Source organism: Leopardus geoffroyi, chromosome C1 (genome assembly GCF_018350155.1).
Source record: "Leopardus geoffroyi isolate Oge1 chromosome C1, O.geoffroyi_Oge1_pat1.0, whole genome shotgun sequence".
NCBI classification, from domain to species: Eukaryota; Metazoa; Chordata; class Mammalia; order Carnivora; family Felidae; genus Leopardus; species Leopardus geoffroyi.
Window position 1 is genome coordinate 161,620,246 of NC_059328.1, and position 21,052 is coordinate 161,641,297.

The window sequence follows — 21,052 nt, forward strand, 5'->3', positions numbered from 1 at the left end:
AATTTTGAATTTATTTTGCTCTCTCTCTCTGTCTCATATTCATTTCCTAATCTCTTTAAACCTCTGTGGGTATCCACCTGGAATGAATTCCTCTTTGGAGTCCCATGTTCTCTGTGGGTAGCTAACCCCATGGTTGCCTTCAGAATGGGCCCAGTTTTGCCTTTATTATTCAGTTAATGGGCCCCACTTAGGGCATGTTTTACTCTGTTGCTTAACAGAGTGCAGGAACTTTAGAGAGATGACTAGGACAAAAATTCATGTTATCTGAAAGACAAGGAGACCTAATTTAAGCCACAAAGAATTTCAAAAAGTACCTTGTGAAGCTACTGGAGGAGGAGAAGGGTGGAGGCCATGTGCTATGAGAGAAACATATGGAATTCAGAATCTCAAGACCTGCATTTATACGTTGGTCCTGCAGTTCATAACTGTGTGAGTCACTTCATCTCAGAGACTCTGTTTCTCCATTGACAAATGTGAGGATAGGATAATATCTGTCATATCTATATTCTAAAGCTGAATAAAGTTTAAGTGAGATGCAACACCACTGTTAGGAAGCCAGACGCTAGATCCAGGAATTCTGAAGTGCTGTCTTCTTGGAGCATTAGGGCCATTTTCCTACATTCAGTTGCTTCAGGTCAAATTATTGTGCTTCCTCATGTTACATCATTAAATTTTAAACTTGCCTTTTGATTGTCCACTGATTTGAAAGGATGGAGAGGGGCAGGGAAGCAGATGACCCAGCACATGGGGAGACATCAGGACTAGGTTTGTTTTAAAGCAGTGAGTTTTATCTGTAAAAAGAAGCTACCCCAACCTCAAGGACCCTGAGGCCACACCTGTTCTGCTAAAAGGTAAAAAACATTCAAATCAGAGATGGAGGAAGACTGTGAAAAGAAAGATCAGCTCCTTGGTCAGACATACATCAGAAGAAGGAAAATAGGGCCTGTCATTAAGAAGAAGTCTGCTGGGTAAATACCTGGTGAAGTTTTTACCCAGATGTTTTCACTCTCCTAGAAGATGTCTTTAGAAAAGGTGGGTTTGGTTAGAAGCCTACTGCAGTTAGCGGTATCTAAGGGAGGACTTCAGCCACAGAATCAATGCTCACATGGTTGTTAGGACCACAGAAAGCCCAACCCAAATCTAACTTCAGGCAGCGTGAAAATGAGATGCAAAATATGGTATGGAAGAAGGCCAGAGTGTCCAGTCCTTCCTTAACTTGTATTAAGGTTAGTGAAAAGAACAAGCCATGTGTAAGAGTCAGTTTTGAGTAGAGGAGGGGAGTGATATATACAGTCAGCAAAATAATTGGACGCGTGGTGTTGGGACAACAGCTGGTACCAGACCAATTTTTGTCTTCATCGATCAGGCTTCTTCTGGCAACTAAACACCCACCACAGCAATTTTGTTACAACAGTGACCTGTGATCACAGTGTTTAAATTCTACTCTACCCATGTAACTCCACCCCAGGACCAGGGAGCCAGCAGTGAGCTGTTAAAATGTATAAAGCCGTTCCTTGCTGGGAGGCCACTACCATAACAGTGTCTCCAAGTTGGAAGCCACGAAAACGGTTTGAAATATTTTACCTTCAGATACAGGACCTTAATCTCACGTTGACCTTGGACTGTAATTTGGATAACTAGCACTTTTATTCCCCATTTGCAGCAGGGAGGCAGATTGGTTAGAAAACCTGTGTTTGCAGTCAGTAGATAGTGTTCATGCATTGGAATTCCTGTCTTGGATTCATGTTTGTAATGTCAATGCTGAGTTTGCCCAGAAGACAGGCTTTTTCTTGAAGGAACTCATCCAAGATCCCTCTGGCTTCCTCATGCCACTGGGTCAGGCCGCACTTTCTTTTTCAAGCTTTACCTAGCTGCAGATCCAAAATCAATTCCCCCTTACATAAAAACTCTACATTTGCATTTGAGCCTTCCCTGTTCCATTCCTACCTTACTCTGGGAGCATTTTTAGAAAATATGGCAGCAGTGGTGTTCAGTGGGTCCACACCTAAAGGCCCCGAAAGAATTTGCAAGGGATCACGGTTCATTCGGAATGGTCAGTGCCTTTGCTGTTCCATTTGTTAAATATTTTGAATATGGTCCCCATGATATGCCATCAGTTTTATCTGATAAAATACACATGCAACATACATCAGCTTAGCAGGCTTCAGTTTTTGATAAAAAGTGAGAAATTTATTTAGGAAATGTTGATGGAATTTGAAAATCATTTGCATTTTTCTTGCTTTACCTACTTTCTAGTGAAACTGAGCAGTAATTTGTAGCAAACCCTGTTGTTGCCCAATTCCATATACTTTGGCCTATTTCTGAATTCATCTGCAGCGGCAGTGGACATCTGCCTTTGGGCGTCTTCCTACCTCGAGCATCTGTGTCTCTCTGCTTTTGTCTGTTGAGGGATCATCATAGCCAACAAACTAACCAAAAATTATCAAGGATTTGATGCCTCTGGGGTAGCATTCAACAGATAAGGGGTGAGGGTTGGTGGATAAATGCCCCAGCTTCCTCATCCCTCCCCAAGACCTTGTTGAGGTTTGTTCTACTCACTTCTTCAGTGGGTCCCCAGTGAGACGGAACCCCAGTTCCCTGCAGCAGTAATCCACTCATTAATATGCCCATTATCCCATTATTGGCTTTTCTCTCTTCCCTGCCTCAGTTTCCCCACTTTCTTACATGTGCTTCCTGAGATCACCCCCCGAATACACTTTCTGAACCCAAGACCTTGTCTCAGGGTCTGTCTCAGTGGAAGCCAACGTAGGATACAATTTTTTCGTGGCATACCAGTCCTGGTTTCCAACCTCTTGCCACCAGCACCTCTAAATCTGTTAGAAATGCAAATCGATCAAGTTCTGCCTGAGTTCCAAACCTTAAATGGTTTTCTCTTGCCTCAGAATAGAATCTAAGATAGCTGTTGCAGCTTAGCGCCCTTGAGTGGCCTGGCTGCTTCTTCACTCCAGCTGCATCTGAGATGTATGATGTGAAGTGTTTTCCAGATGCTTCTACGGGGGGCTACTCTTCGTATCTCATCTCTACCTCTGTCCCCCCAACCCCGACCTCATCTCTGCTTCCCTGTACTGCTGTTCCTCTGTCTGGGCTGTTCTTTCCCACTGTCTTATTTACCCACTCCTTCACATCCTCAGCTTCACAGGAACCTTCTTGGACCTTTCCAGCCTAGTCCAGTCTCTCCAACATGTGTTCTAGACTGTGCTTCTCCTTCAGGAGCTTTGCATATTTGCAATGATGTGACTTATTTTCAATGATGTATGTAATGTCTTTCTTTCTCTAGGCTAGGGATCTGCAAACAATTACAGGTTTATTGGAACACAGCCACACCCACTTGTTTTCCTATTACGTATGGGTGCTTTGGGGCTACAATCAGAAAGTTGAACATTTGCAGCAGAGACCCTACTGATCAGCAACATTCTCAAATATTTGCCATGTAGACCTTTACAAAAATGTTTACCAATGCCTTCTCTAGGCTATGAACTCTGAGAGTGAAGTCTCTTGCTCACTTTTGTAACCTGGCACTCGACACAGTCCCTGACATGAACCAGCCATAAATAATTTTTTTTTTTTTTTACTATGTGACTTGAAATAAAGTTTCTATGAATGTTGCCTTTTTTCCTTCCTTACTGTTTCCCCCTTCTTTTGTTAATTCTGCTTGTGCATGTGGCAGTGCTACTCATAGCAGGTGAAACATTTCCAGACCTACAGATGATTATGTAGTACCACCTTGTAGCCCTTTATCAGACAGAAGTCAGATTCCTGTCTCCATTGTGATGTCTACTAGTTTTATAGGCAATGCATTTACTAAAGTGGTAAAGATATTATTATCCCCTTTCTTTCTTTCTTTCTTTCTTTCTTTCTTTCTTTCTTTCTTTCTTTTTTGCCAGGTGTTTCAGACCAAGTGGGGCATGATGTATACTATATAAAGTGTTTTCCAGATGCTTACTTGGTTGAAAAGAATCCCACTCCTAAGTTTTCTTGGGAAAGCATGCCCTAGCTAGATTTAATTTTAGAGTATCAGTGTATAATGAAGTAAAGAAATACCATAGCTTTTATTTTAATGATACTGGGTGCAAAAACGTACATGTTCCATGCTGCTGTTACCATTTTTCACATACAAATTTTATCATCTCACCCTTTTCTTAAAAAAATAAAAGGTAGTATTTCCCCAAGCATCTCTGTGATGCCTAGAGAGACTTCTTGAATCTGGTTTATGAACTTTCCTTTATAATCTTATCTCCTGATGTTCTAGGATAGAGGATGTAAAACCAAGGCCTGTAGGCCACATTGAGACTGCTGCTTGTTTTTGTAAATAAAGTTCTGTTGGAACACATCTGCACTCATTTACTCACATATTATCTATGGCTGCTTTTAGGTATAATGGCAGAAGTGAGTGGTTGTGACTGAGACTGTATGGCTTGTAAAGCCTCCTATATTTACTTGCTGCCCCTTCACAGAAGAAAATTTGCTGTTCCTTGCTTTAGGAAACTCCTTATATTGACCATGACCATCTGCTCTCACCATTTCCTGTGCTTGTCAAACTTTGTTGTGTCTCTGAGCCTTTGCACATACTGTGCCCTCTGTCTGGAAAAGCAGCCTCCTTTTTCCTGCTTAGAAAACTCATGCAAGCTATCAATTCCCTGCTTGGTTTTCATCTCCTTTGTAAAACTTCTGTATTCCCCCAAATGCATTTTTTTCTTTTCTGAGTTCCCATAGCACTTTGTACAGATGTGTATCAGGAGTACTTATCATTGCTATTTGTATCATAATTTCTAGTTTTTTCTTTATCTCCTACTAGAGTATAAGCTGTAGAGGATCAGGTTCTATATCTTTATTCAGTGTATCCCCAGGTGCTTAGCAACAAATAGATACTGAGAAGTGGCTGATTAATATCAGAAGGTTGCCTGCTATTAACCAGTGCACAGGAAAGGTATGGTGTTAATCAGAGACACACAGAACAGTCGGAGGAATTAAAGAATTTTTTTTTTCAACGTTTATTTATTTTTGGGACAGAGAGAGACAGAGCATGAACGGGGGAGGTGCAGAGAGAGGGAGACACAGAATCGGAAACAGGCTCCAGGCTCTGAGCCATCAGCCCAGAGCCTGACGCGGGGCTCGAACTCACGGACCGCGAGATCGTGACCTGGCTGAAGTCGGACGCTTAACCGACTGCGCCACCCAGGCGCCCCAAGAATTTTTAACTTTAAAGTGTTTAAGAATTGTTTTTGGGAGTGCCTGAGTTGGTTAAATGTCCGACTTTGGCTCAGGTCATGATCTCATAGTCCATGGGTTTGAGCCCTGAACTGACAGCTCAGAGTCTGGAGCCTGCTTCAAATTCTGTGTCTCCCTCTCTTGCTCTCTGCCCCTCCCCCACTCGTTCTCTCTCTCTCTCTCTCTCTCTCTCAAAAATAAACATTAAAAAAAAAAAAAAAGAATTGTTTTTGTTCTACTTTTCCCCTTCCTGCCCTTACAGATGGAAAAAAAAAAGGAAAGGACTTGCCCAAGCTGACTGAGCAGCACCACCTCACAGAGACCCTATGGTGGGGGTTGACTAGACAGTGTGTTAATTGAGAGTTAACTGCTTAGTGAAATCGTTAGTACTTATTTCCATGGTGAAGGAAGCAGGGAATTTGTTGGTGGGCAGAAAGTAGATCGGAGACTTTTAGTATTAGCTCCATCTTTCATTTGCAGACAAATAAGTTGATTTTCTACCTCCCTCAGTTTTTAGCTTTGGTAAATAAGGGTGATTCTGATTCCCTGATATTGTTTCTACCTTTATATGTAAGTGTTGAAAACTTGCTTTGAACCCACCATGGCCTTTGCAATAGCAGCTTTATGACCTGGCTTGCTATGACCAACTTAATATTTTTCTTCTCTTCTATGAAAGGTCCAATTCAAAATGGAAAGCAGCCTTTTTAAAGAGTTTCCCTCATGTGTCTGAGTAATGGTGATTTCATGTTGCTAGAGCCAGTTAACTGCTGGATGCTTCATACTCTCCAAGTGCCTAATGGGGGGAATTTGATCTGGCGAAGAGCCCAGTCGTCCATCTTCCTGAGGCTGGAAACCACTTATGGGGTGATAAGGATGAACTTTAATCGACTTCCTAGGCACCCCTTCCTTGAGGGAAAGAAGAGGAGAAAAGGAAAGGAAAGAGTGCGTGCTGACAAACAATTTCTGAGATTGATAGTTTGGACCTAATTTTAAATACCAATAAAATCATATTTGTCATGTCAAAGATCTATTTGAATGAAAACTCACAAACTAAAATCTGTTTTTTAATATTTATAAAGTTATAAGAGTTGTGGCACTGATTTTTTTTCCTTGAAGAGATCACATGACACTGTCCACTTTTAAGTTAATGGGCTTTTAACATCTTTGGGGGCATGTTTCATAACGAAAGAAATCCATTTTTTGCTGGATTTCCATTGTTAAGGTTTTGGCAATAATACTTATGCATGGTAATAATGTCAGTAAAGAGGTCTAGTTTGCTTACAAACAGATTTCAATTGTTGAGAGACCAAATTATATCCTGTTGCTATAAACATGGGCAGTATTTGGTCTCTATTCATCAAGCTACTTTGTAATTAGGATTGCATCCAAATAACAAGTGCCTCTTCTCCCATGGAGGTCATTTCAACTTCCAATTTTCACTGATGGAACAAGGTTTCATAAGAGGACATGTCTATGCACAAGCATGAGCTTTAATCAAATATATATGTATACATATATTCAGGCTAACCAGTGCATCTATGATTATGTCTAGCTTATTACTTTTTAGTGTCAGTCAGCAATAAAAATTTTTAAATATGGATCGACATTTTATAAAATTCAGGTCAAAGCCAATATTTAAACTTCTAGATAATAAATGGATTCTCTTAGCAGATTTTGTGAAGGAAAACCTACTATAGCTTGCAAAACTGTTTAAGGTTGTTTGTATATATGTGGAGCTCTATCCACCAGGTTTTTGGAGAATGACCCAGGGAACATTGAGTATTTTTCTGTAGCCCTAAAAGAAAGAAGAAGGTATGCATTAATATTTTACAGCTGTCAAGCTAAAAAGCCACTAGGGCCAGCTCCTGCAGGATCGAGAGCAAGGCTTGAACAACCATCACAGCGGTAAACAGTGAACAGAGGTCATGGAAGGAAGGAACTGAAAGTAATTTAGAGGGTTTTTATTTTGGCAGCTGAGGTTCTGACGCCAAATCCCTGATTTTGTCCTAGGAAAGCTGGTGGTGACATTTGTAGTGGCTCTATTTAAGGAGAGGAAGTTTGATGACTGATACGAGCCAAGGCTCAGAGTCAAGAATTGGATGACTGGCGACAGCCATTTCCACAGTTGTCCTTGGGGACCACTGGGAGACCTTTTGTTGCTTCTTCTGCCCTCTCTTAGGAAAGTCGATTTCTAGTCAGGCTGCACTATGGGAGACTCTCCACGCATTTTCTTCATAGTGAAGTTAGGCTTTGTATAAGTGAATCTTACTTTGAAGCATGGTCGGTGGTTATTTTTTGAGGTATGATTTCCTCACTTCTGCGAATAAGGAAACCAGGGAGGGGGTTTAGAATATCATGCATTTAGGACTTCATCCATGAGACTTCCTATTTTCAGGGCTAATCTACCCCACCTGTCAGTTCACTGGATGCATGTGACAAGGCACATGGAAATCTGAAATTCTGAGCATCTTCAAACCAAAAGAGACCACTTCACATGAATTAGTGAGAAGCACGGAGTGAGTGCTTTGGGAATACCTCTGCAAATACTTTTCTTGTTTGGCTTTAGCCTGCAAGGGAACAATCTTATTTCACATTTCCTATTCTTTTACTCAGGACCGGATACATAATTTGTCTGGCGTGAAATGAAAATATGGGGCCTTTGTTTAAAACTTATGAAGAGTTCCAAGATGATAGCAGAGCATTAAACTAAGCACAGGGCTCTTCTGGGGCTCAGGGTGGCTGTGTGGGTCACACATCCCTGAAGCCAGACTAGATTTATATCTTTTCTTATCTTTCTTATTTGAGATCTTACCTGCACTTTCAAAACATTGCCCTATAACATCTGATAGATACTGTATTTCAGGCACGTGTCTCTTGGTGTTTTCTGATATCACTCAGTCTCTTGATATATATTTTGTGTCCCTTTCCTTCCTATTCCGTCTCCTCCTCTTTTTCCCTCTATTTATTAATTTTTAAAAATTGACTTTATTTTTTAGGGCAGTTTTCGCTTCACAGAAAAATTGAGGGGAAAGTTCAGAGATGCCTCATATGCCCTCTGCCCCAACACATGCACAGCATTCCCCCCCCCCCCGTTATCAACATTCCCCTCCGTGGTGGTAACATTTGTTGCCACTGATGAACCCCCACTGACCCATCATCCCCCAGAGTCCCTAGTTTGTATCAGAGTTCACTCTTGCTGTTGTGCGTCCCATGAACTTGGACAAATGTATTCACCATTATGGTATCATACAGAATATTTTCACAGCCCTAAACATCCTCTGTGCTCCTCCATAAAAGACCTTTCTTTAGAAGCTAGCCTTGATTTCTGATTTTATGTCCCTTTTCCTCATCTCACTGCCATGACATCTGTGTATCTCAAAATTCTGGGCCAGTATGAAGCTAAAAGGCGCGTGTTGGAAAAGTGAGACTGATTGCAAGAAACAAAGGGCCAAATTTATTGACAGTTGTTCTGCGTGGTGGGAGCAGAGCAGATGGGGTGCATCCATGGAGGGTGCACGTGCATAGAGGAGGGGTGGGGCGGGTGCCTGACGTCATCTCTACCGAGTAAAGAACAGTGTAGTACAGAAGTTCAGGTAAAAAATAACAAAAACTCTGCAGTTGGTCTCTCCTTTTTCCCATCGGCATAGAAAATTCCAGTGATAATGAATACAAGAAGCTTTATCAAATATACTTGGAGAAAGCTAAGTAGTAGAAGTTTGCTGTCATTTGTAGTAGACTCCCCCACCATAGAAGGTGGATAGGAATTCCTCCTAATCAATTATCAGAGCCCCAGAGAGGAGAGGGGAAGAAGTTATCTGTAAATGCTTGAACTTATTCAGATCGGCAAGTCCCTTCTCTCCTCTTTGCTGCTGCCTTCACTTGTTTTTATAAAATGACCACCAAGACCAATTTACATGGTGAAAAGAAATCATAGCACGTGAAAAAAGATGTATGGCAATTCTCAGCCTTTTGTTTGTCCTGCGAATGGTGGGGGATGGAAGGGAAGGTAAAGGGTGGGAGTCAGGGCTGGTTGGGGGCCTGAATGAGATGTATAAATCTCAGATATTACCAAGTATAAGCTAGCAATGTCACCTGGTCCCCTGGGAACTCTATCCCCAAGGTCTAGCTAGGACATCCACATCATCCCATGAAGCACTTTCTTTTTATGGATTAATGGATTGTGTTTTGGAATCAAGTTATTTATTTAGCTGCATAGTCCTGGAAAAGATGATGCAAAACCTTATTTAGTTCCTTTATAGTTAAATGTGTGCCTGGCCTACCTTCCATTTCAGCTGCAGCTGGGATGGATAGCTCCTGCGCAGTCAACACCCCACCTAAACTGTTCCCTGCCTTGGCGCCTCAGGACTTTCCCCTAAACCACAGGAGCTTGCACAACCTAAACTCAGGATAGTTGGAAAGTTTGGAGGGGGGTAGTTAGTGCTCGGGAGGTACTCCTCAAATGATGGGGAATGAGAGTCTGTAGATAAATCCCCAGACTCCTGTGCTTTGGAGACAGAAATCTGGGATGCGTTCTACAAGGGTCCCCAGTAAGAAAACCAGCTCAGTAACACAGCCTTTCCGGTCTTAACCTTCCTTGCCTCGGTTTTCCTGCCCTTCACTCCTGCTTCCTGGATTCACCTCCCAAATAAGCTACATACAAGTCCCAGTTTCAAGCTCTCTTTAGAGGAATGCAAATTAAAAGATGCCCATAAAACGAATAGGACACAGTGTTGGCCAGGCTAGCACGCATTTATGCCAGCCTTCTGTGTGTTGTGGTTCAGCTGTGGCATTCTTGCATGTACAGGTCTTCAAACTTTGAACCTGTAAATGAAAGAGAAAAACACAAAATTAAAAATACCTTTATATTGAAAAATGCCTCATATATTGATAGCAACTCATTACATATTTATCTGTGCAGGCAACTTTATCAAGGTCCCACTCTTGGTCAGGCACCATGGGACAGGCTGGGGCTAGAAAGAGAAGTAAGGTGTGGTTCCTGCCAAATAGGAGTGTATGGTCTACCAGAGAGAGATGATGCTAGAAATCTGCACAGGATATTATGAGAGCATGATGGCAGCAGTCAGTTGTTCATCCATGGTTAGGAGTTGTGAAGAATGAGCATGACCAGACAGGGGGAAGCTGAGCAAAGACACACTTGCCTAGAGGTGCAAGTCTCTCAGTCCTGGGGGGAGAACTGCAGGGGTTAGGGCACAGTCTGAGGTTCATTTAGAACCAAGAGATGAAAGCATCCACCTGATGTCCTGTGGGAAAGACAACGGAAGTTGGGAAGGGCTCAGGAGCATTCCTGAGCCATCATGAAACAGTAGTACTTTGCAAAGCACCTCCCCAGATTGCTTGCTGCTTCTAACCATGGCAGTGGAGCACAAGGCTTTGTGACTCAGGATTCCAAGCTCTTTTTCTTTCTTCTTAATGTAATGACAACTTTATTTCTATTTTTTCAAAATGAGTTTCTTGATTTAGTTAGGTCCTCAGGGGCACAGGGTATTACCCACTGTCCTGTTCTATATGATGCAGTTGGTCAGGGCAACCTTAACTTTCTTTGTCTTCTTCGGAAGAAAGGGCTCCAGGATTGCCTGAAAGGCTTGAAGCAACGTGAAGCCAAAGCACCTTTACTGAGACTGGAGTCCTTTCAGGCATGGTTGCTAAATCCCGTCAGCGTGCTTTTCACTTCCAAATGCACCTCCAGTGTCAGCCCCCACTCACTGAAACATTGACGTTTACAATGCTACAGTCTGATCTTTCAGGTCCAAGCCAACAGGAGATTCCACCCAGATCCTTGGTAAAGATGCTATTTGGGAATCCCTGCTTTACTTCGTTATTACAAATACCTCTTTCACATTCTTGAATTTAAAGACATGAGAAATCAGAGAAAATGTTTCTGCACCCAAAGATTCATGGTGGGCTGGACCTGTCACAGTTGTCAGTTCTACGTAATTTCCAGGGTAATCAATCCATAGCCTCACCCATACGCAGCTGCGCCACCTTTTTTTTTGTTTTTTGTTTTTTCACTTTGTCCTCTGTTTCCGGGAATCTGCTCACTGTGTATTTGGTGTGGAGTAGTCTGTAGAGAACATTAGAGTCTGAAGGGTTCCTATACAGATTTGTATAAAGACCTAAGTTCATTTACAACTTTATCCTGGATGGTTTCATGTAAAAATAGTCACCTCACAGTGGTACATGTCTAGCCCGCGATTCCGGCTTCTTCACACTTTGCAATATTGCTTTCTTGTAATGACTTCCAAATTTTAAGCTCCCTTTTATTGCAAGGCTTACAGTACACTATCAGAGCTAAGCCTTATAAAAGTTCCAATTCTAATTCTTACACTTTTCCTTCTTTCTCTTTTTATTCCAGGGAAAAGGGTTTAGTGGGAGAGAGTAAAAAAGTTACTTCATTAAAAAAAAAAAAGTTTATTTTGGAAGCACATATAAGTGACTCTGTCCGGACAAATAGGAAAAACATGATACATTCATTTCAATCTGAATAGGAATTTAGTCTTCCACGAGCTGTTAGACTGGCTGCAAGAAAGAGGATTTAATGAGAAGAGAAAACTCATCTGTGACTTTGTGACGAGCAGGTGCTGAAATCTGTCATTGCTTTGAGGGGGCATTTCAGAGAAATCCAGAATAATGGTATCAGTGTCTTGCCATCTGTTTTCTTATTCCACTTTGTACCAAACTTTTAAAACACATTCACTCTTGGGGCGGCTGGATGGCTCAGTCAGTTCGAGCTCTTGATTTCAGCTCAGGTCGTTATCTCATGGTTGTGAGATCAAGCCCTATGTTGGACTCCATGCTCAGCATGGAGCCTGCTTGGGATTCTCCCTCTCCCTCTCCCTCTGCCCTTCTTCCCCGCTTTCACTCTCATTCTGTCTCTCTCAATTAAAACAAAAAATTTTTTTAAACACTCATTCTTACACAGGCATCTGCACACACTATTTTGGCCTTTGAAGTGGGCAATGAATATTGCATAACAATTATCATAATATTGGACTTGAACTTTCTGCGTGTTCATTGGCTGATTGGTGCTTCGTACATTGAGTAGTCTTCAAAGAATACCAAACAGAAGAACTGTGTTTTGAATTTTCTCTAAAGAGCTCCCTATAGCTTCTGGTATGTGAGGGAAGGTGGGAGAGAAGAATGATTTGTTGCTACTTTCTGGGTCTGTTTTAAATGCTCTCTGGTAGCATCCCTGCAGCCCTTTGCGTTCATGTTTTCTATTCTTTGTTTTTAATCTTTCTGAGACAATAGCTGGATTCTGCTTTTAGTGATTATTCTTGATTCCCGTCCTGTTATGAGCCATTCTGGTGGTGTGTGGTGTTTGGGGCCGTTGTTCTTTTTTTGTTGGTTTTTTTTTGTTGTTGTTGTTGTTGTTGTTGTTGTTGTTTTAGGCATGTGGCATGCTACTTTTCCATAGTATTTAATTAAAAGTTTGGCTTTTTGGAACTTGCCATTGGCAAACTGCTAGACAACTGAGCCAGTGGGTATTTGCAAGGAGTCTAAGATCCTGTTTGATCCTTGCAGTCTCCCTATCCAAGGAGTGCTTTCTACCAACTCTGCTTTTGGGGAGAGTTCACGGTGCACCCTTCACTTGAGATAAACTGCATGTGTTGATTTGTAACTGACATGAACAGGCCAAAAAAGACATATTTCCTGAGATTTTGTTCACAATTTTATGTGATTTTAATTATTACTAAAATGGTTTAATTTTAAACACAGCAGATCTACTTCTAACTTGGTTCTCTGAGATTGCCAATTTTGAATTTTATGCTGACATAATTTGTCCCAGAATTTGTATGCTTGGGTCACCGAGGGCATTCAGAGATGATTATCTTATTTTTGTATATGGAAGGAAATGGTTGGGGAGAGGAGGAATAAAAATAACATTCCCCCCCCCCCCCCCACACACACAAAAGAAAACAAAACCAACAAGAATTTCCTTTAAAGTCATTCAGAATGATTGGCTTGTCCAGATAATGAATTTATATGATATGCTGTATATTTATGACAGTTTAAAAAAATTAATCCACTTTGGTCAAATTTCTCACATTTCCCATTGCCATGGTATTCTCTTCTATCAGATTTATTTTAGAAAATTATAGTGAAAATAGAGCCTTTTCTGGGAAATAACTCAGCACTGAGAAAGACACACCATTAAGACATTTTCTGAGAAATCAAAGCTTTAAACTTCTTTTTTAAATCCTCCATTTTTATGCCAGATTGTGTGAACTGCTGAACTTCATACAGAACTTAACGAACAGTAAGTAAGAGAACAGAATCTAAGGAAGCTGTCAAGATTTATTAACCTTCTTCTTGAGGTCTTTGATTCAAAATGTCCTCATTGAGATAGCACAGAATGAAATTACCCAGTGAATGAAGCATTTTAGGATTTGTGAGAAAAGTTATCTTAATCAGTTTTTAGTTTTTTTTTAAGATAACGTATTTTCAGGATAAATCATTATGGAACACTGAATTATAATCTACAAATTAGAATATAATTGTGCAATTTGTGTTTAATTCTCTTGTTCACATTTTATATTAGGCTTATTTCTTTGCAGTCTTACAGTATTGTGAGTTTTTTGTAAACAGCTATTTAAAGGCATTCACATAATCAAAATAATATTTATAGATATTCAAAAAATGATTAATCTCAGGATTGTGGCAAAGCAGAAAACCTTACCACATGGGTTTGCCACCCCCCCCCCCCCCCAGCAAAAAATTCAAGTTCTGGTTAAGTTCCCTGAATGAGCGTAGTGAAAATTAGTTTCCTTTGGAAAGATCATACAATTGAAAGACTAATTTAAATTAGGAGGGCACACCGGGCTTGGCAGAGGGCATTGTGAGAAAGCAAAGCGTAATTTTCTCCCAAACAAAGACAAGCTTGTTGGAGAGCATGCTTTATTGCCTGGAAATTCTATATATATGCAAAGTTGCTCATCAATTCACTGTTGGGTTTTATGTGCTCGGTTTCTCCTTTTGTTTGGAAAAATCAAATGCTGAAGAAAGTAGGCGTAACTCTGCATGCTATAGGCACAGAGAAGCCTACGCACACCAGTTCTCCTGGTGTTCCATGCTCCTGTGTGGGGAGCTGCCTGCGGGAGGGATGGTCAGACTTGGCTTCATGCAGGTAAAATCAGGGTGTATGCTTCAGCAGAGCGTACCCAGAAGTTCCAGAAAATGACTTTTCTGCATCTTTTTTCTGATCCCTCCTTCTGGCAGCCAGGTGGATATATTCAGTAGGTTAGGTGCACATCCTGAAGTCCACATGGTGTTTTCTCTTTGTTAAACAGCTTTATTGAGACATAATTCACATACCATACAATTTGCCCACTTATTTTTTTTTTTAATTTTTTTTTCAACATTTATATTTATTTTTGGGACAGAAAGAGACAGAGCATGAACGGGGGAGGGGCAGAGAGAGAGGGAGACACAGAATCAGAAACAGGCTCCAGGCTCTGAGCCATCAGCCCAGAGCCCGACGCGGGGCTCGAACTCACGGACCGCGAGATCGTGACCTGGCTGAAGTCGGCGCTTAACCGACTGCGCCACCCAGGCGCCCCACAATTTGCCCACTTAAAGTGTACAATTCAATAGCTTTTAGCAGGTTGTGTAACCACTACCACAATCAATTTTAGAACATTTTTATCACCCCAAAAAGACAAACCACACCCCGGTTAGTGGTCTCTTGAGAACCAGATTGGGATAAATTAATTCAGCAAAACAAAGGTGAGCACTCATTTCAATGGGGGGCTTTTAAATGAGAGTTATCTTTGGAATTTCCTTCTTCGCTGCATGTCTTAGTTTCCTGGCGTAGCAACTACATTCAATGCTTATAAATAGCATGTGTACAGAACTTTGCAGTGTGCAAAGTGTCGTGTGTCATACTTCAGGTGAGAGGCTTGACTGGCAGCATGACAAGACTGAGGGTGAGAGGCCCCCAGGTGGCTGACCTCGGGGAGAGGAGCTGTGTTATTTGGCAAAATTAGAGGGCCAGGCCTACAGGCTGGAACCAGGGTATCTGAGCAACCTGCACACAAGCGTGTCGGGTCTGGTCTGGGAAAGTAGATGCAAGCTGAGAAGAGGGATGTGGGTCCCAGGAGGATTCCTATCCAGGAGTTGCGGGTTTGAGGGCCAAGCATCAAGGTGGAAGATCCTCAAAGCAGGAGGCAAAGAACTGAAAGGGAGGTGGAGATCATGGTAAACATCAAGATGGGGATTGGGTCCGCTCCTGAGGAAGGAGGAGCTGGCATGGACACAGGAGAGCCAGGAAGAAGTGTCATGGAGCTGCCGAATCCTGCACCCTGTGAACGCATCCTGCTGGCCAACACTGGTATCACCCAGACCAGCACCTCTTTGCTCTATTGGAATAGCGCTGGTTCTTCCTTTCTTCTCTGCAACATCTCTCCCACCCCCTTCCCTTCCTCGGGCATGCCTCACTCTGTGGGCCCATTTAGACAGTCTCTGGTCAACATACTCTCTTAGACTCAAATCCTTCCCTTTGGCCAGCTCCTTCCTTACACCCACAGATGAGATGAAGAGTCACTTGGCCAGACATTTCAGTTTCCTGGGATGCAGACAGGCTGGAGCAGCCCATTTCTGCTTGAAGGAGAGAGCAGGGGACAAGCCAGAATGTCATCACTTGGAGGGGTTGGGGGTGGGTGGAGAAGGGTTAGACAAGATCCGCCTGGGAGCTGGGGTCCAGATTTAGAGTCACTCACCTGGCTGCTTCCCTCCTGGGCTGTCCCCATGTCTGTCCTTAATGGTGTCGTTTTCAGCTTGACACTTTCACTGAAGGAAGGAGAATCCTTTTTGTCTGGATTAGCTGCATACCATCCAGGAAAGCAGTTGGCAATATTTCCTTCCCCTGTGAGGCTGCTAAAAAAATTTTTAATAAGGTACTCCTCTACTCCCTCAAGTTTTCTCTTCTCAACATTGTTCTACCTCTCTGATGCAATATGCTATAATTTCCCCCCAAAGTTTAAACACAAAGTTTAAACAAAGTTTAATCACTATATTCAATAGATGTGATACTTAAGCTATAGATGTATTGATTTGGAGGAAAAGGTAATATTATTTTTAAAACATCAGGAATTTTATTTAAACCTGCAATAAAATCAAGACTATCTCTGTGTGTTACAAATATTGGAAAGCACACATTCGTGTTTTATGGTTTGGGTTTTCATAATCATTGTACACTTGTATCATCTTGTTTAGATTTTTGTGTTGACTGATAGAAAGGTTGTTTCTTTCCTTCTAGCACCATAGAGATCATTTATAGGAAAGTCCAATGTAGGCATATTCTGACTGCAGAATTGACATTTGAAGTTGAGTTTCTAGATTGCAGAAAAATCTGTTTTGGTGTGTGATCAAAGGTTAACCTGAATGGAGCAGTTAGACTGTTCAGCTCTGTTAACATTGGAGATGGGACATCCAGTGTCCTTGGTCCTCATGGAAGCCAGAATGAACTTCCCAGAAAACCTGGTTACAAAAGCTGTAAGGGCAGTGGCCAACAATCACAATGACTACTAAAAGGGCTTAGAAAATTCCAATTTGATAGAGGATGGCATTGAGACCCAAGGGATCCTCTGGTCTGGTGAGTGGGGCCTGGGGAAAGTTTTGCCAACGGTGAGAGTGAAAAATATTTGTCACAGCAGGCAGTATTTCAGGCCAGAACTAGCAGTGGAAGGGACAAGAGGTAGCCCTTAGGGAAGACAGGCAGACAAGGGCAAGGCAGGCTGTGGACTGCATTGAGGGCCAGCAAAATACAAACAAACAAACATATACTCATTGAGGAGTAAAGGCCAAAGCCCAGGTATGGGGGCCATGTGAGGTGGGATTAGGGGAAGGCTGTGGCTTTGTAGCTCTGGGGTGCTGTCCTTCCACCCTCTTGCACCCCTCTCCCACATGCCAGGTACGTGGACACATGACACCCAGGGGCAGCGCTGGCCCTTCCCAGCTGGTGGGGACAGAGTTTCCGCTCTGATAAGGACTAGCTGCAGAAGCAGAGGTTGTTGGACCTATGAAGTGCAGGCAGAGCCTGTGAGTTGGGGAAGGCAGATGTTGACAGGATAAATGCATTAAGAGTAATCCTTTTGGGGCACCTGGGTGGCTCAGTCAGTTAAGCATCTGACTTCAGCTCAGGTCATGATCTCGCGGTTCGTGAGTTCAAACCCCGCGTCGGCCTCTGTGCTGACAGCTCAGAGCCTGGAGCCTGCTTGGGATTCTGTGTTTCTGTCTCTCTCTGCCCCTTCCCCCCACCAAAAGTAAATAAACACTAAAAAAAGAGAGTAATCCTTTCAAGTTTCAACTCCCAACTCCTTTTCATTTTTTTGGTAACTTATAATTTTGATGTAATTTAAAGTATACCCAGAAAAGTTGGAAGGTTAATATAAAGAACTCTCCTAGACTCGACTGCACTTCTGCCTCTTGTTTTGGCATGCTCTCTCTTTCTCCCTCTCTATTTTTTTTTTTTTTTTTGAATCATTTGTAAGCTGAGAAGTTGTACTCCTTTACCCCTAAATACTAAATATTTCAGGGCATGTTTCTTTAGAACAAGAACAATTTCTTCTATAACCACAACACAATTATCAAAAGCTGTAAATCTGTTTCCTTTTAACAGTAATACTCAAACACCATCTTAATATTTTACAATTTCTGTTCTATTCTTCTTAAGCTGACAGAGACTGAAATTAAATTTCTTTTTTCTTCTGACAGCGTTAGGGGAGAGAACACACACATTTTTTTCTTCAGCTGTATGGGAAGTCTTTGCCAAGGTTACAGATACATAGTTGGCACTCAGTGGAGTTACAACATAATGACACCAATTAGATAAAGCCATCGGAGAGATCAAAGAAATTTTCTGAGTGATATGCTTGCATATTTGTTTGCTTGGAATTAAATTTTTACAGTGCTCTCTCATTTTCATGAATATAGCTGAAATCTCCACTTGATAACACCCTTATATATGATCTTTATCTTTTTGCTTTACATTCAGGGAAGGTATTTTGATTCAATATATTTTCCAGATTTCCCCCAGTTGGGTTAAATGGAGAAGTGGGCAAAAAAAAAATGAGGCGTCTAACAAAAAAGCAATGGGGAAATGTGTTCTGATAGCAAAAGCCACCCAAAATACAATAGAGAAAGAAAAAGGATAAAACATCACGTACCATATATCTCATTTGTTTATCAAACCAATTGATAAGAAGATAGATAGATACATGTATTGATAGATATTGGTGTGTGTGGAAACATTCTGGAAGTTACAGAAGAAGTGAGTGTCAGCAGTGATTAGCTTGACAGTGGGACTGGGTAAGTCATTAGTAGGTGGAGGGTAAGGAAGGGAGAGGATTATTTTTTTCATTTTGTACACCTTGTAGTTCAGTTTTTTATCATGTGTTCTTATTTTATAGAAGTAAAATTTATTTTTGTGAATTTGTATAAAGGGAGGGAGGGTAGGATGTAAGGAGAGACAGGAAGGGAAAAAGAGAGAGAGAAGAGTAGTTAGAACAAAGCCAAAAGGCAAACTTATTAAAAAATGATAGGCCTTAGCAAGTAGCGGCAATAGGCGGAATTACGAAAAAAAATGTTGGATATGTAAAATGAATCATTTTCTACCTTCAGCTATTTATATATAGCTGCCAGTTTTTCCAGCAAGATTTATGCATGGGTCTCTTAAAACTACATTTTCACTAATGAGTGTGTTTTGGCACTAATTCTGGTGGAGCTGACGGGTCACTCTGTCCCCCTGTACTTCCTTTTAACTTACAAAATTGATCAGTATCATAGATTTTGATGAGTTAAGTTTAGGTTTTGTTTTTATCAGCATCAACATGCTCCCATTGTCCCTTCTCTGAAAGCAAGAAGCTGATTCATAAAGAGCAAACAAACATCACAGAGATATTTGACCACGTACGTCATACAGTTCTAAGTGGCTTCTTTCATCATATCTTCCAGTCATTAGATTTGTTTTTGTAGATCTCCATGCATTAGACAGTTTTTTCCTCCAAGCCTTAGTTTTTTTAAATGGAAATGCACCCCTTAAGCAGAATCAGTGTGAGAAAAAAATCATGATGTAGAGGGAATAGGAACCAATATTTGTTGTTTGCCCGGGCTGTCAGAGCTTCACACGGGTTGTCTCATTCAGTCCTTCCATCAACCGTGAGGGGTATGTGGTTGGTTTATTATTGAGGAACCGAACCTCAGAGCGGTTAAGAAATTCTGTCAGTAATTCATTCACTCAACAAATAGTCGCTGAAAGCCTGCTATGTCGCAGGCCCTGTGCTCAGTTCTAAGTATGCAATGAGAGAGAACATAGATGTGGTCCCTGCCCTCCTGGTCTGTAGTGGAACAGAGGAGAATGGCATTAAGCCAGCACACATACAGTACATAACCTCACATTACTTGGGCACACCGGTAAAAGACATGATGGCAAAGACATGATGCCAGGAGAGGAGTCACAAGAGACTAACATAAACTGGGGTTTCAGGGAAGGCCATTCTGAAGAGACCATGGGTCAGCACAGGTGAGCAGATGTTGGCAGGGTCAATGGCGGGAAGCAGGAGATATAGGAGGCCTGAGGGGAAAGCTCAGTGTGCTAGAGCATCTGAAAGGAGCCAATATGGCTGGGGAAGAGTGTGGGAGCTGAGACTGGAGGGGAGGCGGGGGCTGGCTTGTGTCAGCTCACAAGTCTGTTAGCGTCAGCGGAGGTTTGCAGAACTGGGACAAAGCCCCACATTTGCCTGAATCTTAAAGCTTGTGTCCCCCCACCTCTTTCAGCCCTGCCCACTCCCATACCCCCTCAGACATATGGCATTATACTGTTCTCTTTCACCCTGTTTTCCAGAATGGCTAAAGCACTGCCTCCATTATTGACACCTCCTAGTATTCCTACTAGGAGATGTGGGGCCTCATCTGTTAGGTGAGGATAGAGAGGGGACTGTAGAAAGTGTGGGGCCTGGGTGAGGCCCCCGAGTTCACACTCTGTAGGAGAAACAGAGTTCAGATTATCTAAAGTAGAGAATTGATAGAAACCAGGAACCACTCAAAGGATTCAAGGCATATCATATTGCATGATGATTAGAAGCTTCCACAACCACACACCTATATGACCGTGATTCCCAGATGTGTTCAGTAGGGATATATTGGATTTGGATTGATAAGGATGCTGTAAGGTTGTTTATGGCAGCTTGAAGCAGAAATAATAGAAATGATGATAATGAAGGGGGATGAAGAAAGTAAGTGCAAACAATGTGCATGGGCGGAAATGCTGTAGGAGTTGGGTCTGAATCAATGTAGACAGTCTCCAAAAGTCGAGAGTGGTTGAAGCTGAGAAGTACCCGACTCCAGGCTATTGAGTTCCATCAGGGTACAAAACAGATAAAAGTCACTGTCCTTGTATAGTTTCCCTTCTAGTGATCAATGTGCCTGCATATGGCAAAAGCTGGTACTAAACGCCCACTAGAGGTTATAGGGTAGGACTGAAGTTGAGGAGATAGGATAGGTGAGTTATGTATGGATGCTTCTAGAAAAACTTGCTCAGAATACAACCGAAGAAATTCTTAGTTCCTAGGCTCCAGTGGTTTCAGATTTTGAGAGATGAAGCCAGAAACTTAAACGTCTCTAACATGGGAAGTTCAGATATCTACTTGGGGCAGAAATTCTTCCTGCCTCCTCTTCTTAGTCCATTTGGGCTGCTATTACAAAACCGGTGTGGCATGGGGCGCCTGGGTGGCGCAGTCGGTTAAGCGTCTGACTTCAGCCAGGTCACGATCTCGCGGTCCGTGAGTTCGAGCCCCGCGTCGGGCTC

The 21,052-nt window shown here is 42.0% G+C and overlaps 1 protein-coding gene across 10 annotated transcripts in view; it reads left to right on the forward strand.

The window, feature by feature from the left end:
* Positions 1–21,052, forward strand: part of RAPGEF4 (Rap guanine nucleotide exchange factor 4) — a 292,801-nt gene that overhangs the window by 131,632 nt on the left and 140,117 nt on the right. The window contains exon 1 of one of the 10 annotated variants that reach the window (XM_045480217.1): positions 16,818–16,840. The exons of the other annotated variants lie outside the window; for them this stretch is intronic. The gene's annotated coding sequence lies outside the window, so the exon portion shown is untranslated. Of the gene's footprint in view, positions 1–16,817; positions 16,841–21,052 lie in introns of those variants that run through there. 10 annotated transcript variants of the gene reach the window in all.